Source organism: Bos grunniens, chromosome 21, assembly GCF_055505025.1.
Source record: "Bos grunniens cultivar Pamir isolate PY7600 chromosome 21, Bosgru_T2T1.0, whole genome shotgun sequence".
NCBI classification, from domain to species: domain Eukaryota; kingdom Metazoa; phylum Chordata; class Mammalia; order Artiodactyla; family Bovidae; genus Bos; species Bos grunniens.
This window is the reverse complement of record NC_141185.1, coordinates 21,916,966-21,940,630: the sequence shown is the minus strand read 5'-3', so window position 1 is coordinate 21,940,630 and position 23,665 is coordinate 21,916,966. Positions and strand designations below refer to the sequence as shown.

The 23,665-nt window shown below is 39.0% G+C and overlaps 1 long non-coding RNA gene across 1 annotated transcript in view; it reads right to left on the bottom strand.

Moving 5' to 3' along the window:
* Window positions 1-313: 313 nt before the first annotated feature.
* LOC147349216 (uncharacterized) overlaps window positions 314-23,665 on the bottom strand; it is a 133,108-nt gene continuing 109,756 nt past the window's right edge. Inside the window, exon 3 of the long non-coding RNA XR_015150324.1 lies at window positions 314-1,060. This is a non-coding gene — a long non-coding RNA (uncharacterized LOC147349216). The remainder of the gene's footprint in view (window positions 1,061-23,665) is intronic.

Here is a 23,665-nt window from a genome sequence, read left to right as displayed (position 1 = left end):
ATGCACCAGACATGATATCATTACCAGAACAGATTTTTAACATAGTCTCTAGTATCTCCCCACTGTGTTCACAGACATGTTCTTTTCCATTCTCATCAGATAGCAGAATCAAAAGCAGTTTTATGGACACTGGATGAATAACACTATGCAGTCATGATTTCATTCCAAGGTTCTGTCTACTCTCCTGCTTTTGGTCCCAGTAGTCTCTTCCCTATCATGAACCAAAAAGGACTAACGGGGAAAAAAATCACCACAGGTTGTCTTATCTTTTTCTTTCCTTATTTATCACCATTTTCAATGTAAGTGCTTGGCATATACAAGAAAGCAATGTGACAGATAAAGGATATGATAGGGTTTCTTGGTTGCTCATGTTTCTCAGAAAATTTTTACCTACTTTCTCCATTGGAAGAAAGTCCTGGTATAAACAAAAAGCATGGCCACTTGCAGCTGTCAGCACCTACCCTCGTTACTCAATTATAGGGGTGCCGTGTTTACCTTGTGCTCACTTTGAGTCTCCCTGAACTTCTCGGCATCTCGGGTCCTCCAGAACTCTGTGCTCACAGGACATCACAGACGATGTGCAGATGGAGTGATGGGGAAGAGTCAACACACATATTGCATGTATTTCTTCTTATATTCATTGTTCCATCAGACCTCACTTACAAAACATAAGTTCAAAGATAAAATTCCAAGATGGTGACAAGCGTGCATACTTAGTCATTCAGTCATGTCTGACTCTTTGTGATCCCATGGACTACAGCCCACCAGGCTCTTTCTGTCCATGGGATTCTTCTGGAAAAAACACTGGAGTGGGTTGCCATTCTCTTCTCCAGGGGATCTTCCCAACCCAAGGACTGAACCTGAGTTTCCTGCATTGCAGGCATCTGAGCCAGGGAAGCCCACCAGGGAAGATGGTGACAGCAGAGCATTATACCAAGCACAGGGTCCTTCTGAGCTCTGGGGACTCACACAAAGGTACAGGTCACACTCCATGGAAGCCAGTTCTGCCAATACGATGTTTCATGGACATTTTTGTGAATAAATGCACAAATGAATCTCACTAAGAAAGAAAAAAAGGAAAGAAATTTAAATTAATAGAATAATGAGTTTTTTTAATCTATCAAGTTATCAAATTCATTTTTTCAGAGATAATACCAGTAAGGGTAAAGGTACAGAGAAGTGGAAATTACTAAACCACACCAGCGATTACTTCGACATTTATGCTGTAAAAACTCTTAGCAGGGTTTAAATTCTTTAATATAGCAATTCTGTTTATGGAAATCTAATCTAAGGAAATATTTCAAAATTTCAAACAAAGTAATCTTTGCTCACGTTCACTGCAGCATTAATTTTTAAAAGGAAGAAGTGAAAATAACCTTAATATCTAAGTGAAAGTCACTCAGTCATGTCCGACTCTTTGCGATCCCATGGCCTATACCATCCATGAAATTCTTTAGGCCAGAATACTGGAGTGGGTAGCCTTTCCCTTCTCCAGGGGATCTTCCCAATCTAGGGATCGAACCCAGGTCTCCCGCTTGCGGGAGGATTCTTTACCAGCTGAGCCACAAGGGAAGCCCTAATGTCTAAGACTGGCAGCCTAATTATAAAAAGTTTAATATCTATGTGCTAAAACATTAGGACATCATACAAAGCATATATATGAGAAATATTTCTTATCATATAAAATGCCTCATAATATTAAAGTGTAGAAAATTATGTACACATTATAATTCTGTTTTAATAATGACATCTTTAATAAATAATAATAAATATATACATATTAAATATGGAAGGAATTCAGAGAAATGCAAATAGTGTTGAACTTGGTAGTGGGATTATAGGTGACTTAGTGTCTTTATATGTTTCCTACTTGTTCCTTCTACCATTTTTAACTTCTTTTGAAATTAAAAATGCATACATATATATGTGTATGTATATATTAAACATCAATCATAGGAAAGGCTTCAAACTAACTCTAAGGCTTCAAACTAATTCTAATTCCTTAATATTAAATTAGAATGTATTCACTTATGTCTGGTACATTTTTCTAGGTATTTTTCAAAATGTATTTATTTTTAATTGAAGAATAATTGCTTTACAATGCTGTGTTGGTTTCTGCCACACATCAACATAAATCAGCCATAGGTATACACCTAGTCCTTGAAGCTCCCTCCCATCTCCCACCCCGGTACATTTTTAATAACTTGTATTTCTCTTTATCCCTTCAATTGCTTTGTGAAATCAAAGGTATTTAGCTCATGCTATTAAGCCTAAGAAAGGGAGATAAAACAGCGGAAAAGTAGTAATAGCTATATTGACAAAAAAGTAAAAGATCCAGGCACTCAGCTTGTATCATTGCTATTTTTACTTATGTTCAGAACTGATATTTCAATTGATCCTTGAGCCCAATACTTCTTATCCTGTTTCTCTGTGAGATGAACTCTGGTACAACTGATATAATGAGGTACTTGAAACACTGTAGAAATGGCCTCAAGGATGCAGTTGATGCTCTGGTTTACAATTATTGCCTCTGTAATTATCATTATGTTTTCAATATGCTTTTAAATAGTATTTATTCTTTTATATTTCCTAGTTGTGCTTCTGTTCATGGTTAGAAAAAGAAATACAGATACATCACTGTTATAAACTGATCAATACTTGAATATTCATGAAAAAGAAACACACACACACACACACACTTCTATTAACACAAGTCCAAAGGGTCATTTCTAACCATCTATTTAACTAACAGGAAAAGTAATGAATCTAATCTCTTAATTTATTCAAGTCATTATGAACAACTGCCCATGGAAAACCAGTTTGTGAATTATTTTGTAAAGAGCTTTAAGGCATGTTTGAACTTTTTAATGAACAGAGAATGCATCATCTTCTCTTTGCTAAATAGATAAATATTTCCGAGGAAAACACTCAGACTGGAAATACTTAGGTCAGGATGACCTGCCTGCCCTTTGCTGGACTGATTCAATTAGAAGCAAGTTTCTAACTTTGGTGAAGAGCATCTCCAACAGCAAGATTACGGAGTTTGCATCAACCCAAGGGCCTCAAGTCTGGAGGTAAATCTGTGGGTCACTGAGTCCATCAATTCTCAAGCAGTCTTTTTATTTTGTGATTCTCTGTAAAGTAAGTAAAAAAAAGAAAAGAGAGACAAAATAACATGTGTTTCATAAATTTAACTATATTCAACTCGAAGTAACATCCTTAAATCTCAGGAAATATCCTTTTAACTATTTTGGTATTAAAACATTTCTCATGAAAATTAAGCGGTCTTCTTTTGCCTTTTAATATTCTTACTGAGAAAAGAGATGACTGGGGGTTAGTTTTATTAGCAAATTCTCTGTTCCATGAAAACTTAAAGATTAGGTAAACAAAGATCGTGTTTCTGCCCAAACCTGAGGCAGCTGGTGAGCAAAGACCTGTGGGCTGTAGTGGGCCGGGAGCTTTGGAAGCAACTGGAATAGGATTTGAAGTCTGTGTGACTTTAAATGACTCAACCTAGTTAAGCAATTCATTTCTTTGCCTGTACCAGCTGAAATAATGTTACCTTTGTCTCAAGTTGTGAAAATTATAAAATGAGTGGCTGGCTGACTCTTCAATAACTCAATACAAATGTCACCTTTTCAAAAAGGCCTTGCATGTTTTGCTCTATCAAATGGGCACCCTCTCTTCACCAAGCCATTCTCAATCCCACATCAGGGTACTTATCATTCTCTGGATTCGTTTTAATTTCCCATAAGACCCATGACAGAAGGGTCTCTTTCCTGTCCTATTCCCACTGCATCCCCAGCAATTAAAATATATGGCCAGAATATGGTAGTTGTTGTTGCTGCTGTTGTTGAGTCGCTAGGTCATATTCTACTCTGTGGGAGCCCATGGACTGCAGCAGGCCAGGCTCCTCTGTTTTCCACTATCTCCCAGAGTTTGCTCAAATTCATGTCCGTTGAGTTGGTGATGCTATCTAACCATCTTATCCTCTGCTGTCCCCTTCTCCCTTTGTCTTAAATCTTTCCCAGCATCTGGGTCTTTTCCAATGAGTCGGCTCTTTGCATCAGGTAGTCAAAGTATTAGAGCTTCAGATTCAGCATCAGTCCTTCTAATGAATATTCAGGGTTGATTTCCTTTACTATTGACTGGTTAGATCTCCTTGCTGTCCAAGGGACTCTCAAGAGTCTTCTCCAGCACCACAGTTAGAAAGCATCAGTTCTTAGGTGCTCAGCCTTCTTTATGGTCCAACTCTCACATTTGACATGACTACTGGAAAAACCATAGCTTGATTATGTGGACCTTTGTCGGCAAAGTGATATCTCTGCTTTTCAATATATTGTCTAAGTTTCTCATAGCTTTTCTTCCAAAGAACAAGCATCTTTTAATTTCATGGCTGTAGTCACCATCTGCAGTGATTTTGCAGCTCAAGAAAATAAAATCTGTCACCACTTCCACTTTTTCCCTTTCTTCCTGCCATGAAGTGATGGGACAGGATGTCATGATCTTAGTTTTTTTTAATTATTACTTTGAGTTTCAAGCCACCTTTTTCATTGTCTTCTTTCATTCTCATCAAGAGGCTCTTTGGTTCCTTTTTTTCTGCCATTAAAGAGATATCATCTGTATATTTGAGGCGATATTCATTGAATATTGAATGAATATAAAGTGTTCAACACAGAAAAGACTCAATAAATGTTAGTTCTCTTTCTCTGACTGAGGAAAAAATATCCATCTCCCTAAAATATCATTTTAATCTTCATTGTCTGAGGCCATCAGATCCCAACCCCAACACATAAGGTATCTTTCTTTACAAACATGTTCTCAAATAGGAAGAAATTGTTTAGGTAGCTGTTATTTGAAAAGGCCATCTTTATTTCAGAGCTGGCTACAATTGAGAATGATTATGGGATGGCAACCTCAAATTGGGCTTTGGATGCGTATTTATTTATTGAACAAAGAGAATGCCTAATCTTTGAGATTTACACAAATTGCCAGGGAAATGTCATTTAAAACGTTCCATTTAAAAACTATGTATAGTATCTGGTAATTGCTTATATTAATTTGCATTTCAAATCAGTGTTGAAAAGATTTACCAGCAGTTGTCTTCAGCTAAATTGTCCTATCCTGCTAATAGCCAACACTAACAAGTAAAACATTTAACTTTACATAAACATGCTAAGTACTAATATCAAAAAGGGAAAGGAAGAGGGAGGGAAGGAAAAAAGGAAAGAAGGAAAGAAAGAAAGAGGGAAAAGTATTACCACTGAGCAAGAAGCAAAACTATAAATAAGAAAACTGAAGTCTTCAGAGTGTTTCTAAATCTCAGAAATCAAGCCTCAGAGAAGATTCTGTATATCTGAGACACCAGAAATGACCTGTCCTGAGTAAGCTGAGGCTTCAGCCCAACATACAAATGTGGATTTTTTTTATTGAATTTTTTCCCTTTTTTTGCTTTTGCAATAGCATGAATATACACCTCCAGCACAAGGAAACAAGAAGCCGAGTGGGACAATCCCACTTGGTCTTGGCTGTCATCCATCATTCAAAGTACCAAATTAGTGCCTATATTTAAGTGATTGGCACCCATTAAAATACAGCATACCAAAACTCCAACTCTTTTCCCTTGGCAAAAAGTGTCCTCTGCAGCTGTGGGAAGTGGTGGGGAAATGGGCCCCGTAGCACTGGCAGAAACACAAGCAAAGACATGGTGTGCCAATTCCTGTAGAGCACAGCACGAGGTACTGTAAAGATACCTAGGCTTCCAGTTTGGGATTCAACACGTTAAAAGCTTGGAAATAATCACTTCCACCCTTAGGCAAAGCAAATGTTAAACTGATAATCAATAACTTTTCTTGGACATGCTGGAGAGCCACAGCTGAGAACTGAAGAGGAAGCCACTGGGGCCATAAACTGGTAGTAACGTTTATACGGTACTTTTGATGAGTTTTGGAACAATGGACTGGTTCCAAATTGAGAAAGGAGAACGTCAAGGTTGTATGTGGTCACCCTGCTTATTTAACTTATATGCAGAGTATATCATGAGAAATGCTGGACTGGATGAAGCACAAGCTGGAATCAAGATTGCTGGGAGAGACATCAATAACCTCAGATATGCAGATGACACCATCCTTATGGTAGAATGTGAAGAACTAAAGAGCCTCTTGATGAAAGTAAAAGAGGAGAGTGAAAAAGATGGCTTAAAACTCAAAAAAACCAAGATCATGGCATTAAGTTCCATCACTTCATAGCAAATAGATGGGGAAACAATGGAAACAGTGAGAGACTTTATTCTGGGGGGCTCCAAAATCACTACAGATGATGACTGCAGCCATGAAATTAAAAAATGATTGCTTCTTGGAAGAAAAGCTATGAAAAACCTAGACAGCATATTAAAAAGCAGAGACATTACTTTGACAAAAAAGGTTCATTAGTCAAAGCTATGGTTTTTCCAGTAGTCATGTATGGATATGGGAGTTGGACTATAAAGAAAGCTGAGCGCTAAAGAATTAATGCTTTTGAACTGTGGTATTGGAGAAGACTCTTGAGAGTCCCTTGGACTGCAAGGAGATTCAACCTTCCATCCTAAAAGAAATCAGTCCTGAATATTCATTGGAAGGACTGATGCTGAAGCTGAAACTCCAATACTTTGGCCACCTGATGTGAAGAACTGACTCATTTGAAAAGACCCTGATGCTGGGAAAGATTGAAGGTGGGAGGAGAAGGGGATGACAGAGGATGAGATGGTTGGATGGCATCACTGACTCAATGGACATGAGTTTGAGTAAACTCCAGAAGTTGGTGATAGAAAGGGAGGCCTGGCATACTGCTGTCAGTCCATGGGGTTGCAAAGAGTCAGACATGACTGAGCAACTGAACTGAACTGAATTTTGATGAATTGCTGGAGGCAGAATATGGACTAGCAAGAGAGTGAGAAAATCCTGGGACTGCAGGGTCCTAGGAAGCCCTTACACTCGCATGAATTTCAACTCCAGAAACCTTACCAGTTTCTTCCCATCAGTGAAGACTCAGGCAAAAGGACCTTGTGGTTATGGCAAGGGAGGGCCAAACATAAGCACTGTGAAATATGCCAGAGTACTTTCTGTAACAAAAACCTATTTTCTAGAGCTTTATCCCATCTAGAAGGGCATTCCTCCCCTTCTAGCTTTCATCTCATTCAACGGTTGGGAAAAGGAAGTTAAGAAACATACATGAAGGTCATAGCCCAGGGCCCAGGGTCACTGAAAGACTGAGATTTAATAATAAGATTATAAAATGCTATCCCCTCCTGCTTTCCTTACCATCACTAACAGGATTCTAGTATAATAATAGTGAATTCAGCTGAAAAAACTATAACACTCAGACTCAGTTTAAGAAGAAATTTTTAGTGAAACCCAAGGACAACCGAGGAGACAAAAGCAAAGATATTAGAGGAATTAGAGCCTCTGGTATCAACAGCTACAACATAAGTGCACTCCAACTGCTAGCCAGCTTAACATAAAAATTCATACTAGGTCTATTTACTTCAGTTCCTATTACTCAATACATCATGTTCAGCTTTCAACAACAAAAATACAAGATTAAAAGAACACACTCTGAAGAGACAAAGCAAGCATCAGGATCAGATTCCAATACGACACAGATGTTGATTTTATCAGGCCTAGACTGGAATTTTAAATAACTATGCTGCTGCTGCTGCGTCGCTTCAGTCGTGTCCACTCTGTGCGACCCCATAGATGGCAGCCCACCAGGCTCCGCCGTCCCTGGGATTCTCCAGGCAAGAACACTGGAGTGGGTTGCCATATGATTAACATACTAAAAAAAGAAAACAGTGGATGACATGCAAGAACAAATGGATGATATAAGCAGAAAGATGGAAACTAAGAAAGAATCAAAGGGAATTGTTGGAAACCACAAACACTGTAACACAAATGAAGCATGCTTTTGATGGGCTTACTAGTAGACTGGACACAGCTGAAGAATCAGTGAGCTTGAAGATAGGTCAACCAATAACTCCAAGACTGAAATATAAAGAGAAAACAGGATGAAAAAAGAAAATAGAATACAACATCCAAAAACTGTAAGAAAGTTTCAAAATGTATGCTGTTGCTGCTAAGTCACTTCAGTCGTGTCTGACTCTGTGCAACCCCATAGACGGCAGCCCACCAGGTTCCCCCGTCCCTGGGATTCTCCTGGCAAGAACACTGGAGTGGGTTGCCATTTCCTTCTCCAATGCAGGAGAGTGAAAAGTAAAAGTGAAGTCGCTCAGTCATGTCCGACTCCTCATGACCCCATGGACTACAGCCTACCAGGCTCTTCCATCCATGGGATTTTCCAGGCAAGAGTACTGGAGTGGGGTGCCATTGCCTTCTCCGTCAAAATGTATAGTATATAGTAATCAAAATACCAGAGGGAGAAGAAAAACAGAGCAGGATAAATACTTGAACTAATATTGGCTAAGAATTCCAAAATGAATGATGACAACCCACAGATCCAGGAAGCTCAGAGATCATGAGGCAGGGTAAATTTATAAATATTTTATAAATATAGAAAATATTCATATAATATTCACAGACACACACACCCACCCCTAGGCATATCATAGTCACATCACAGAAAATCAAAGATAGAGAAAATCTCGAACAAAGCTAGAGGGATAAAAAATAAAAACAAATTAACCAAAGAGCATGTCTACTTATAGAGGAACAAGAATAAGAATTACAATGGAGTTCTAGACAGACGCCACGCAAAAGTAGAGCAGCATGAACTATTTAGTGTTGAAAGAAGAAACCACCAATCTAGAACTTAATATCCAATAAAATTATCCTGTAAAAGTAAGGAGAAATAAAGGCAAATGCCAAGAAAAATAAGCATAAGATATTGCTCCTGCTTCTAGCTTCACTCGCCTTCAAAAGGGTCTAGAAGCTGGTCACTCTAACTGCAAACATCAGTCAAAGCAAGTAACAGAAAGTAAACCTGCATTGGGAAAGACAATCTCTATGACAGATGTGTCAAAAGAAGAGGATTGTTAGTGTAAGCAGGAAGTTAATGACAGAAACCAAGTGGGCTGGACAGGGAGTATGTAATTTGCAGCTGGTGGCTTTTCTTGCTAGGCTTCATCTCTTTGTGGTCATGTGTCAAAAGAAGAGGATTGTTAGTGGAAGCAGGAAGTTAATGACAGAAACCAAGTGGGCTGGACACGGAGTATGTAATTTGCAGCTGGTGGCTTTTCTTGCTAGGCTTCATCTCTTTGTGGTCACAGAGGGTTTCCATCTGAAAGTGGGAACTCTTGCCATGCACCATTCGGACCTAACCTCTCCTTTAAAGGAATATAAAATCTATAAATGTTCAGATAAATATATAAATAACAGCAAAAATAACATACGGCATTAGAAATTTAAATGCTAAATTGTGAGCTTTAAGTGATAATCTTTCAATCAAGTCATTCAAAAAATATTTATTCGGCTCCTAGTCTGTGTCAGGTACTCTTGCAATCTCAGGGAATTTTTAAAGTTATGGACACAAAAACACAAATAAATAAGTAAACAGACAAGAAAGATATCAGATACTGGTATAAGCTATACATAGAATTAAAATCAAGTGATATTACTGGTAATAGATGACAGAGAGTTGATAAAGTTTATAACCATATAAATTGAGATTTAAATAACAAGAAGGAACTAGCTGTGAAAAGACCAGGGATTACATTTTTAAAAGAGAGAACAAATGGTGGAGTATGAAGAAGGCAACTGGATATATTAATACAAGCCTGGATTTCAAGGCAAGGGTCAGTACTGAAAATGTAGACTGGTGAGGCATATGGATCATATTTAAAGTCACAGACTTGGAGATTACTTGTGTGACATAATGAGATTGAGCACAGGATTGAGCTTTCAAATACTCTAAATTTTCAAGGTTAAGAGCAGAAATACCAATAAAGATATTTGAGAAGGAATAGGCAATGATGGAGGAGGAAACCCCATTTAACTCTACTCAACAGAAGCCCAAAGAAAACACATTTCAAAGTCATTAGCCCCAGAGAGACATGACGGAAGACAAGAATATGGAAGTGACCTTTGAATCCGGCCATGTGGAGGTCACCAGGTATCTTGATGAGTGTAGCCTCTGTGGTGTGATGAGGACAAAACCCTGGAGTCAAGTATGGAAGGATGCGAGGTGAGAATGTATTGGAGATACTGACTCAAGAAGCTCTGCTGTGAAAGAGACGAGAGAGATGGACGGTCTCCAAGGAGAACCTGGAGTAGAAAGAAAAATCCATTCAAGTTTAGGAAGCCTCAAAGATTTGGTTTGAGCCAAACCAAGTGAGGATTGTGTGAGGAAAGGCAGAAGACCTATTTGAATGCAGCCAGCCACTTTCTGTCTACTTCTCCCATCAGTTGTGGGCCAAACTTCCTTTTCCTGAGGTGGTGGTGGTGTTCAACCTTTGGGGAAAGAAGATACAGGCCATCATATTTGTTTTTTGCTTACATTATGACAAGATCTTTCCCTCCTAAACACTAGGACATCTAAACAAGTGTTATGTACCACTTGTACTAACAACCAAAGTTTCTTTTTTTTAATTTAATTTTATTTACTTTTGGCTGTGCTGGGTCTTTGATGCTACATGCAGGCTTTCTCCAGTTGCAGCGAGCAGTGGCTACTTTTCATTGTGGTGTGCGGGCTTCTCACTGCAGTGTGGCTTCTCTTGTTGTAGAGCACAGACTCTACGCACCTGGTCTTCAGTAGTTGTGGCTTACAGGCTCCAGAGCACAGGCTCAATGTTGCAGCACATGAGCTCATTTGCTCCGCAGCATGTGGGATGTTCCTAAACCAGGAATTGAACCCATGTCCCCTGCACTGGCAGGCAGATTCTCAACCACTTAACCACTGGACCACCAGGGAACTCCCCAAAGTCTCAACACCAATAAATGGCTCACATTTAGGGATACTGGGGGAAATGTGAGATTCTGTTAGAAGTAGCTTTGGAATCAGACCCATTTGCCCCTCAGTAGAAGTCTCCCCCCAACTTTTCCTAGCCAAGGAATCATCACAGAGACAATGAACAAATAGAATGGATTAATAATAGGTATAAATAAGTAGATAGAAAGACAGATAAGGTAGATATCTATGTTAAGGAACTGGCTCATGAGATTGTGGAGGCTGACAAATCCAAATTCTGCAGGGTAGACCAGCAGGCTAGAGATGCAGGAAACAGTTGATATTGCACTTCAAATCTGAAAGCCATTTGCTGCTGGTGAATTTCTCTCTTCTTTGAGGGTTGTCAGTTTTTTTTTTTCTCCTAAGATCTTCAACTGATTAGATTAGGCTTGCTCACATTGCAGAGAGCAGTCTGCTTTACTTAATATCTATCCATGTAAAGGTTAATGTTATCTACAAAATACTTTCACTTAAACATCTAGAATAATGTTTGGCTGACTACTTAGTTGCCATGCCCTAACGAAATTGACACATAAAATGAACTAATCACATCACCTACATCCACTGACTGGTATTCTTCTAAGAAAGCTATGTGAAAATACAGAGAAACACAGGAGAGAAGGTCATGTGAAAACAGAGTGTCAACTTGGCACCCATGCAGATCTCCTTAAATTATACTGAATCTCTAAATAAAAACAGAAGCAAGGTCATACTTCCACCTGACATGATACAACTGTCCTGCATACACTAGAAATGCACTAACCTTTTTCCCAGAATTGGATTGGGGAGGGGCAGTACATTTGCCACATAAAACCATTTTCTTTTAGCTGGTGAATTTTCAAACTTAGCTCTTACTTTCTGACTAAGACATGAATACCACATAAATGAAAAAACTCATGAATTAGATTCAGAATTCCTCTTGCATTTTCTTTTCTTCTCTATGTGGTATTTAAGCCCTTTGGGGGAAGGGACAGAAATCTGCACTACAAAAAGGATACTTTATGAAAACAGCATGAATAGTAAGTATTGATAACTGACTACAAGCTGAGAAAAAGCTAAACTGATAGTTGACATCAATGAATTTTCCACCTTAAAGACCGTGGTTGCACTAGTAAAAAAAAAAAAAAATGTTCAAGAACCCAATTTCATGGAAGAAACTTGCCAGTGGGAAAGGTATAATGCTGATAAACTTTGTACACTATTAACCATAAGCTTGCCTTCTGTCCTGGTTCTTACATATTGTTGCCATATAGAATTTTTAATGATATCCAGATCTCCTGCTTGGTAAATGTAAGTTCTAATATTGTTTCTACAAGAGGATTTAGATACACTATGTTCCTTGCAAACAAGAGCTGGCCAAATCATATTTGTGGAATGAATATAAAAAATAAGGGAACTAGAAATAAAGTGTTGGTGAAAATGTGGAGATAAAGGAACAGTCATGCACCATTGGTAGGGATGTAAGTTGGTGTAGACACTATGGAAAACAGTATGGAGATTCCTCAAAATACTAAAAAGAGAACTACCATATGATCCAGCAATTCCACTCCTGGGTATTTATCTGAAGAAAATAAATAACACTAATTAGAACAAATACATGCATGCCCATATTCACTGCAGCATCATTTACAATAGCCAAGATATGGAAACAAACCATGTCCAATGGTAGATGAATGGATAAAGAAAAATATACATAAAAATATATATATACACACACAATGGAAAATTATTCTGACATAAAAGAGAATGTGGGACATTCCAGGTGGTAAAGAACCCACCTGTCAATGCAGGAGACGTAAGAGATGTGGGTTCGATCCCTGGGTTAGGAAGATCCCCTGGAGGAGGGCAGGGCAGCCCAGTCCAGTATTATAGCCTGAAGAATCCCATGGACAGAGGAGCCTGGCAGGCTACAGTCCATGGGATTGCAAAGAGTCAGACACGACTGAAGTGATTCAGCACGCATACAAAAGAGAATGTAATCTTGCCATTTGCAACAACATGGATAGGCCTGGGGCACTGGGCTAAGTGAAAGAAATCAGAGAAAGATAAATACTGTATGATTTTACTTATATGTAGAATTTAAAAACAAACAAAAAGCAAATAAGCAAGTGAACCCAGGTAGTCCAGTGGTTAGGACTTGGTGCTTTTACTGCCTAGGGCATGGGTTCGATTCATGGTGGGGAAACTTCCCATATGCCACGTGGTAGGGGGGGAAAAAACGAGAACAAGTGAACAAACTGGTGATTGCCAGAGGCAAGGAGTAGGGAGTGAGAAAAATGGGTGAAGGGGACAAATTTTCAGTTATAAGATGAGTAAGTCACGGGATGTAACGTACAGCATGGTGACTACAGTTTAATACTGTGCTGCATATGTGAAAGTTGCTAAGAGAATATATTTAAAAGTTCTCATCACAAGAAAACAACTTATAACTATGTGGTGATGGATGTTAACAAGACTTATAAGTGATCCTTATAGCAAGGATCACTTCATAAAATATACAAAGATTGAATCATTATGTTGTATATGATGTTGTGATGGATGTTAACAAGATTTATAAGTGATCCTTATAGCAAGGATCACTTCATAAAGTATACAAAGATTGAATCATTACGTTGTATATCTAAAACTATCAAAATAAAAATGTTTTGTCAATTTTACCTTAATTAAAAAATACTAACAATATATGTAAACATAAATATTTTTATTTCAAAAACTATATTAGGCTTGAGGAACCTTAGTGCCCCAACCGGGGAGAAGACCATGTGAAAACAGAGGCAGAGTTTTAAGTGATGTGTCCAAAAGTTAAGGAATGCCAAGGTTTACTGACAACTATCAGAAGCAAGAAGGGGCAAAAGATTCTTTTCTAGAAGCTTTGAAGGGAACGTGGCTCTACTTTTTCAGATTTCTAACCTCTAGAACCATGAGAGAATATATTTCTGTTGTACTTAACAATCCAGTTTGTAGCAATTTGTTATAGCCACCCTAGAAAATTAATATAGGATTTTTCAAAATAATAATTAGAAACCAGGATCTAGAATTTATAGTTTTAAAAACTATTAATATTTATTAGGTTTTTAACTTACAATAGTAATGTAGGCTCAGTTTAATAAATTAAAATATGGAAATTTATGAAGTTTAAAGTAAAATTATAATATAGAAATTTATAAAGTTAAAAATAAAAGCCCTATATTTACATCCTAGATCCTGCCCCTGCATATTTATAATTTTTATCATTTCTACAAACATATGCATAAGCACTTTTTTTTTAGCAAACATGGGATCATCCTATACATAATGTTTTTCAGCTTGCTTTTTTCCAATAGCTATACTATGAAATATGTGATGGGCATCTTTACCTGCCCATACACAGAGATCAACATCATTTTTTTAATAGGCTGCTATTATAGCTACCATCTCATAATTTACATTTTACTCAACATACATTTACTGTCAGCTGTGGGCTAGGTATGAAATTCCTATTTCCAAGGAGAAGAAGAGATAAATAAGTAAAAAAGGATTTGTATTGCAGTGTGATAAATGTTTCAATAGGCACAAGCATAGAGGGCTATAGGAGGGGAGGAGAAGGTGCTTCAGGCACAGGGAGCAGAGTGTACAAATGACAGGAGATATGAAGAAATAATCCTTTAGGGCAAAACGACCAGCACTCGTCATTCTCACAAGCGATTGCAAAGGAAGAATGATCTACACATGAACTCTGGAAGGTTAAACCTGGTCAAGTTTCCTGGGTATAAATAGACTCATTTCAAGAAGGGTATGTAAAATTATTTAATGATCAAGTTGGCTCAACACAATGCACTATGTGGCCTGAGTACTTAATCAGTTTAAACAAGCATGGTTTGTTCTCCTGGTACTGTAAAAGATGTACACTTCATTGTCACATGAGTCTTGGCCGCTGGCACATGGACCCTAATAAATCATTAAATTTCCAGGAAGCTTGCTTAAGGATGTAGCTCTGAGGCAGGGCCCCAGACAGGTACTGTCCTAGAAGATGAGGCCAAAGAGCATCACTAAAGTGATCCTAACAATGTTGAGGAAGCTAAAGGCAACATCCTCAAGCTTAATCTAAATGAACCCCATAGAAGGATGATGTATTACCAAAGGACAGAAGAAAATGATTAGCCTTAATGAAGCACTTCGTAGTTTATGCAAATTGGATTTGATTCACCACTGATCTTGGACTCAAAATTCCCAGTGACTTCTAGCTAATCAACTTTAATCACAGACATGGCTAATGGGCCTTTTATCCGAGGTCTTGATGTACTGCCTGGCTTCATTATTAGGTGATGGGGTGGGAGGGCAAATGCCTACAATTTGGAATGTAGTGGGGCAGAAGAGATGCCAGTTCACCTTCCCTTTGGAAATGCCTGAAATCTTCCTTCAGCCTCATCTTCTCCGTTCCAGTTACCAGAGGAGAAAGCAAATCCACTTTCTCTTCCTTTAATGCAAAAGTGCTCGGTTGCAGCAGGGAAAAAATAGGGTAGATCCTCCCAAATTAATGTGTTAATACAAAGAGAACATCCCAACTCCTCATTTTGAAGATCTTCAGAGCAGAATTGGCTTTATTAGAGTCTTGGGCTGCACAGCGGCAGCACCACAAGGAAATGGAAGAGAACGTCCACATTCCCTTTCTGACAGTTTTATCATACCTGATTTTTGTTTTAAAGTCTGAAATAACTGTGGTGGAAGTGGTTATTAAGCTTTAAGGATAAACCATCACTGAATTCTTGCCTAATGGCTGATGCTTCAGTAGCTATTTGGAAAATTTTATTAAGGGTGCTGGCTACACGCTATCTGCTCTTGCACCTGGCAGTCAGGCTGAACGTGTCTGTGCCAAAGGGGTCCTGACTGGGACCAGCATTTCATCCAGTTACAAAAGTAGTTTATCAGCTGCACGAATGGGGAAACTTTCTCAGCCAGTTCAGGCTTGCCTCATACAATCTCTCCTTCCTAGTCTTAGAATATTTTCCACTTAGCAGATTCCGCTTCCTGGCTTTGTTGCTGAATCAGCCAATGAGAACTAATTTCATGTCTCTTTTGAATCCTGTCAATCCAACTTATTTTGAGGAAGAGAAAATGGGAGGGTCGGTCAAAGCAGTCACATCTCACAGTTCCTCAGACAGCTTTTCAAGAGGCACTCAATTAAATCACATTTCATTCACTGAGATTCATTCAGAGCACAGCAGTCAGGGGAGCTGGGTCAGTGGAGGGAGCTGACCAAGTCAGTTCCGAAGAGCTCCCCACAGAGAAACCTGGCCTTATGTGCCTTCTGCCAGGAATGTCTCCCACAAACCAATTCCAATTCCACAAGCCAGTACAATTTCAAAAGCCAGTGTATAGTTACCAACTTTTTATTTGGCCTGATTAGCAAATCAAAGAAAATCAACTGCCGCCTACTATTGCTATCATTTCAGAAAAGGACATTTTTAAAGAGCAAAACAACAGGAAATTCTTAACTGAGTTATAAAACTTGAAACGTAAAATTAGCATTCTGAAAAGCTCATTTTGCTTTCCTTGTTTTTTTCATTTTCTTCCAATTGATGAAAACCTTCCCACAGTAAAGTGCCCTAGAGGACAAGAATAGCGGTTTTCCTCCTGACTAAAAGAAGACAAATAAGGAGGAAAATGTGACAAATGAATCAGTGTGACTTGTCATGCTGGTCTGTGTGTGTCCTCGGCAAACAAACACATCCAAGCACAACTAGAGACTTTTCTTTGTCCAGTGACCACTCGTTACTCCCAACTCCTAACACAGGACCCCTTCTGAATGCCTCTCAGTTCAGTTCAGTTCAGTTGCTCAGTTGTGTCCGACTCTTTGCGACCCCATGAACTGAAGCACTCCAGGCCTCCCTGTCTATCACCAACTCCCAGAGTACACCCAAACCCATGTCCATTGAGTCGGTGATGCCATCCAACCATCTCATCATCTGTCGTCCACTTCTCCTCCTGCCCTCAATCTTTCCCAGAATCAGGGTCTTTTCAAATGAGTCAGCTTTTCGCATCAGGTGGCCAAAGTATTGGAGTTTCAGCTTCAACATCAGTCCTTCCAATAACACCCAGGACTGATTTCCTTTAGGATGGACTGATTGGATCTCCTTGCAGTCCAAGGGACCCTCAAGAGTCTTCTCCAACACCACAGTTCAAAATCATCAATTCTTCGGCACTCAGCTTTCTTTATAGTTCAACTTTCACATCCATACATGACCACTGGAAAAACCATAGCCTTGACTAGATGGACCTTTGTTGACAAAGTAATGTCTCTGCTTTTTCATATGCTGTCTAGGTTGGTCATAATTTTCCTTCCAAGGAGTAAGTATCTTCTAATTTCATGGCTGCAATCACCATCTGCAGTGATTTTGGAGCCCCCCAAAATAAAGTCTGACACTGTTTCCCCATCTATTTGCTGTGAAGTGATGGGATCGGATGCCATGATTTTCATTTTCTGAATGTTGTGCTTTAAGCCAACTTTTTCACTCTCCTCTTTCACTTTCATCAAGAGGCTCTTTAGTTCTTCTTCACTTTCTGTCATAAGGGTGGTGTCATCTGCCTATCTGAGGTTATTGATATTTCTCCCAGCAATCTTGATTCCAGCTGTGCTTTCTCCAGCCCGGCGTTTCTCATGATGTACTCTGCATAGAAGTTAAATAAGCAGGGTGACAATATACAGCCTTGACATACTCCTTTTCCTATTTGGAACCAGTCTGTTGTTCCGTGTCCAGCTCTAACTGTTGCTTCCTGACCTGCATACAGGTTTCTCAAGAGGCAGGTCAGGTGGTCTGGTATTCCCATCTCTTTCAGAATTTTCCACAGTTTATTGTGATCCACGCAGTCAAAGGCTTTGGCATAGTCAATAAAGCAGAAATAGATTTTTCTGGAACTCTCTTGCTTTTTCGATGATCCAGCAGATGTTGGCAATTTGATATCTGGTTCCTCTGCCTTTTCTAGAAGCCCACATTCCATACTGTCTTTCTAATATGATATTAACAAATTTTGAGAGATAAACCTTATTTACAAGCCAATGTATACAAGAGAAAAAAAAGTTACACTGTTTCTATTGCAAGACATTCACAGTCTATAATAAAATTGCAGTGTTCTCTCAAATATGTAAAGTTTTCTTTAGAGAAGCTTTAATCTTTCCGGTGCTGATATTCATTGCAGACAGCTCTGTCACAGGGTCGCCTGAGGTTGTTTATCGCCTCCCTGCCAGTACCATGTGGGCTACCACTGTCACTTCCTGTGCTGGGCACCACGGAGCAAGGGAAGTAAGCATCACAAATCCCCTGCATTCATCCTTTGGACAAGTTATTCAACCTCTCTGAGACTCTCCAATCTTTAATGTGGAGAAACCAACCCTTGTCAACTCAGAGCATTATTATAAAGATCAGATAAGACATATAAAAATACCTTATAAACTGTGAAATTACCTGCACAGAAGGGGTATTATTGATACTGCTTTTCAGCACAAAGAAGCAATGAAACCCAGTAATAACATTTTGAAAAATAGCTTCCTGAATAATAATAAAAAATGATGATGATGAAAATGGTGAGAGCAACAATAAGAAGCAAAAATAAGAAAATAACATCTCATAAGGGTTTTCTTTGGGCTAGTTATTATTCTAAGCACTTTTTATGGTTTCTTTTTTTTTTTTTCACATAGTCCCCACAACAATTACATTAGGTAAACACTAATGGTATCCCAGATTATTAATGAGGAAACTAAATTTTAGAGAATTCAATAGCCTTGCCAACTTCACACAACTAGTATAAAGCAGAACTGAGATCCCACCCTTGGTTCTGTCTGATTGCAAGGCTTAGCAAAATTTTCTGAAGCCACAAAAAGACCCTTCTCTAAAGCAAGACTTAAGAGAAAAAGAAACAAATAAGCAGAGCTTGGCCTAAATCTTAAAGTAGATGGTATAATACTGATTGATGAGAGAAAAGAAATAGAAATATTCAACTATTTTGCTTCCTTTCATACCATTAAGAAGAATAATTATCAGATTGGAAATGGTAGAATAAATACTATTAAAAGAAAGCCAAAAGCAAAAATTGCATTTTGATACTAAAAGTGAGAGAGTCATTTCCTAGGCAGGTTGATAAGGAGTCTAGGGGTCCCCAAGGAGAGGTCTGGAATTCTCAAGGAGGAAGAAAGGACAAACTTTTTTTCTTTCTCCACATTCCTTAGGATTATATACCAATAATGTATCCTGCCTAAGGACAGTCTTTGGATTCAACCTTCTGTTATCTTAAAATGTTAATTATGGGAGTAGATCTGGTCTTTACAAGGATGTATCTTGCCTGAGGACAGTGTTATCTTAAAATGTAAATTATGGGAGTAGGTCTGATGAGGTCTTTACAACCTCCAGATATTCTTTGGATTATATAACTTCATTGTTAACACTAGCAAACGGGTACTCTTTCTGCCCCCTTCTGATGCCTATGTCAGAAGCTTTCTCTAGCTCCTTTATACTTTAATAAAACTTTATTACACAAAAGCTCTGAGCAATCAAGCCTCGTCTCTGGCCCCGGATTGAATTCTTCTCCTCCGGGGGCCAAGAATCCCAGTGTATTCACGTGAGTCAACAACAACCTTTCAAAAGGAGCCTCAAAAAAGTATACAGTCTAATCATACAGTCCAATGCTTTTGGTTTACAGAGTTAAAAAAATAAAAACAATGCAATTAAGTGTTTTGCTTTGTCACAAGTATATGGCAATGCTTGGGTAGAACTAGCCTCCTGGCTCCTGACTGGTTTAATGCTCTTTTTCACCTACTCCAGTTGAGTGATAACAATGAAGCAAAGTCCCTGGTTTCTAATGAGTGAAATCACACACGGTACTGAAAAACGAAAATCCAAATGTCTGATGGCAATTTTTGAAAACATGGGAAATAAGCAATATATTAGAAGATAAGAGTTATTCTTAACTGTATAGCAACTAGAATAAGCACTGTTAATTCATGTAAAGGTTGCACTTGCTCTGAACCAGAATGTTGTCTTAAGCAGCAAAAGAGAGTTCATACTTCATTTAGCTGTATATCAATACCTATCAGATCAGATCAGATCAGATCATTCACTCAGTCGTGTCCAACTCTTTGTGACCCCATGAATCGCAGCATGCCAGGCCTCCCTGTCCATCACCAACTTCCAGAGTTTACTCAGACTCACGTCCATCGAGTCAGTGATGCTGTCCAGCCATCTCATCCTCTGTCGTCCCCTTCTCCTCCTGCCCCCAATCCCTCCCAGCATCAGTCTTTTCCAATGAGTCAATACCTATAGAGATTCTTAAATTTAAAAAGCTATAAAAAATTAATTGAAGATGGGTACTCCTTTATTAAACTATAAGAACTGTATGTATCTCATTATATATACACTTAGAGCTATTACTTGCCATGATTAAAAGAATCATTAACCATTTTAAAATAAAGTTTAATAGAGAAAATTAAAAATTAATGCTGCCAACTTAATTATTTCCTATAATGGCAATAATTACTGTAGGGTTGAAACGATTTTCAATTTTATAATAAATTATTTGGTCACCCCATTTATCATTAATGTCCAAGGTACAAATGAATAGACTCAACGCTGTTGTCTTGCTCTGGCCACACTACATAGAGCTCCCCCTAGGTCATTCAGCATAAGCATCTGGCTTTTTTATTTTCTTAGAGTCTAGAGAAGGCAGACAGAGAAGGCAATAGCACCCCACTCCAGTACTCTTGCCTGGAAAATCCCACCGATGGAGGAGCCTGGAAGGCTGCGGTCCATGGGGTCACTGAGGGTCCAACATGACTGAGCGACTTCACTTTCAATTTTCACTTGCATGCATTGGAGAAGGAAATGGCAACCCACTCCAGTGTTCTTGCCTGGAGAATCCCAGGGACGGGGGAGCCTGATGGGCTGCCGTCTATGGGGTCGCACAGAGTCAGACACGACTGAAGAGACTTAGCAGCAGCAGAGAAAGCAGATTCTCAGTAGGATCTGCAGATATTTGCAAGAAAAGAGGTTTAGGGGAACTAAAGCCAAAATTCACTGAACATCACCAAAATTCGCAAAAAAATCACCAAAATTCACTGAAATGCAGAGGACTATATACCATCATTATTGTTTTTGTTTTCTTTTTAATTGTCTGGATCCTAGATGTGACACTCCTAATAATTCCTATAATCTGTTACTGCCTCCGTGTATTATATTCCAGTGTTGTTACTGTATCCCAGTGTGACTTCACCAATGGAACAGTATGTCCATTTAAGCCTAGCTTTACATTTCAAACCTTATCAGTGGTGGAAAGAAAAGCCCAGAAACAGAATAGCATAGTCAAAGTAGGGCTCACCTTTTGTTTTTCTTTTCAAAATATTTTAGAAGATAAAGCATGCCTTTATCAATTGGCAGCCAAACACTTCTCTAACTGGACTTTTTGATACCTGCCTATGCAAAAAAAAGTCTCTTACCAGTTACCAGCTTCTGTTAACCCCCAATTTCTCCCCAAATTGAATTCTGACATACTATTTGGCCTCTCTTTTAAGTTAAACCATTGCAATATTTACAGTGGTTGTTACATGGTCATCCTTCCTATTTTGTGAAAAGCCACCCAGATCTTTTGGTATTGTGTAGAAACAGATGGCAGTCAGCAGACTTGCTAAGGACTTAAGCCTGGGAGGCAGACTCACAGATAGCTCTGAAGGACTGCTCCCAAAAGGTAAGGGAGGAGTCAGGATACACAGGAGTTTTTGCAGCAAAAAGCAGGTAGTTGGAACATCAAAAGATAACTACTAGTTAAAGGAAAAACAAAGATCTCAGGTTAATGATTTTAGCACTTTTCTATGTGTGGCAAGATATAAGCATGTGGGCTTACTGAAATCATCCCTTTGATATGTACCGTAAATGTATAGGGCCAGTATCCTGTTTTTCTCCATCCTGAATCCCCTCAGGGTACACGGTGTGGAGAGAAGGGGTTGCTGCTGTGGCTGATGGCTTGATGACTGCAACATCCTTTGTTTACTGATATGGCAGGTGACAATTCTTGTCCATACTATGCTGCTGTTTTACAAACCATCTGTCCCAGGATAATATTTTCTTAGTTTGGGATGAGCATTGCTTTTCAGGGAAACTCACTGATGGGGGTCAGGGCAGGCTGCCCCCAAATATGCCACTCTGGCATAGTGTTGATTACTTTGAATTAAAGTTACTTAAGAAACAGCCAGTGCAAGAAGGACAGTCTGATCCTCCTCTGTCCGCCTGAAAGCAGGAAATAAATCTCCTATTTGAAAGCTACCCTCTCTTGACCAGGAAGTAAAGAGACATCTTTATCACTAGAGAAAGGAAATTCAAGGCCAAGACAGCTGTATACACAAACCTTATTTACTAATCTACTATCCCAAACCCAAACCCCTTTGTCTTGTCAATTCACAAATTTATTGCTTCTTTGTCTAAAATGTATAAAAGCTGCCAGCTTTGGTCATTTCTTTGGGTCCTATGAAAGCTCCATGCATACAAAATTAGTTTTTTTCCCTCCTGTTTATATGCCTTGTGTCAATGTAATTGTTAGAACAGCCAGAAGAATCAAAAGGAATGGGGGAAATTTTCCCCTCCCCAGTATTACCATCATCTGCTTATGAACTCACCTAAGTCACTGTTTTAGCAGCTAATTTCTCTCAAGTGACATCAGGACATTTCTGTGTAAACTGGAAAAGCAACCATCCATGAAGACCCCACTCCATGCCCCAGTGCTGCTGCTCAGGCCTAGGGCAGTGGCTGAAGAGATATTTGTGCTTATTTCAGGGCCAATATTTGATGGCCACAATCTCATTTTCAAAAGATATAAAGTAAACTGACTTCTGATTTTTTTTTATTAAGGCTTTTATATTGGTTAGACAGTAATTAATTAACTGATGTGAAAATTAATCAAAAGACTGAAAAAATAACATATCTTAACATCAACAGGCATTTTTACAAAGTCTTACAGGGTAACCTGGGCTTCCCAGGTGGCTCTAGTCGTCAAGAATCCACTTGCCAATGCAGGAGACATAAGAGACATGGGTTCAATCCTTGGGCAGGAAAATCCCCTGGAGGAGAGCGTGGCAACCCACTCCAGTATTCTTGCCTGGAGAATCCCATGGACAGGAGCCTGGCAGGCTACAATCCACGAAGTCACAAAAAAATTGGACACAACTAAGCAACGAAACAGCAGCCGCTTAGTTCCTTACATAACAGACAGAAACATTTAGATAACAAAACATTTAGGTGAATTCTTACCTGATTGCATGACTCTTTCCAAATGTTAATAGTGTTGCTCCAGGGCCTCCGAGGGCTTCCCAGGTGGCACTAGTAGTAAAAAATCCACCTGCCAATGCAGGAGGCATAAGAGACATGGGTTCCATCCTGGGTTGGGAAGATCCCTGGGGGAGGGCATAGCAACCCACTCCAGTATTCTTGCCTGAAGAAGCCCACGGACAGAGGAACCTGGCAGGCCATGGTCCACAGCGTTGCAAAGAATCAGATGTGACTGAAGTGACTTAGCACACAGCACGGCCTCCAAGTTGTGCCCTTGACTCAGCTCTTTTAACATGTTTAATTAATAATCATTTATTAAACCTTACTCTTGGCTTGGAATTTTAAGCACCTTTATATGTTAATAATTCATTCCTCACAAAAAATCTATGAAGTAGGTACTATTTTATCTTCCATTGTAAAGATGAAGAAATGACGGTGAAAAAGGT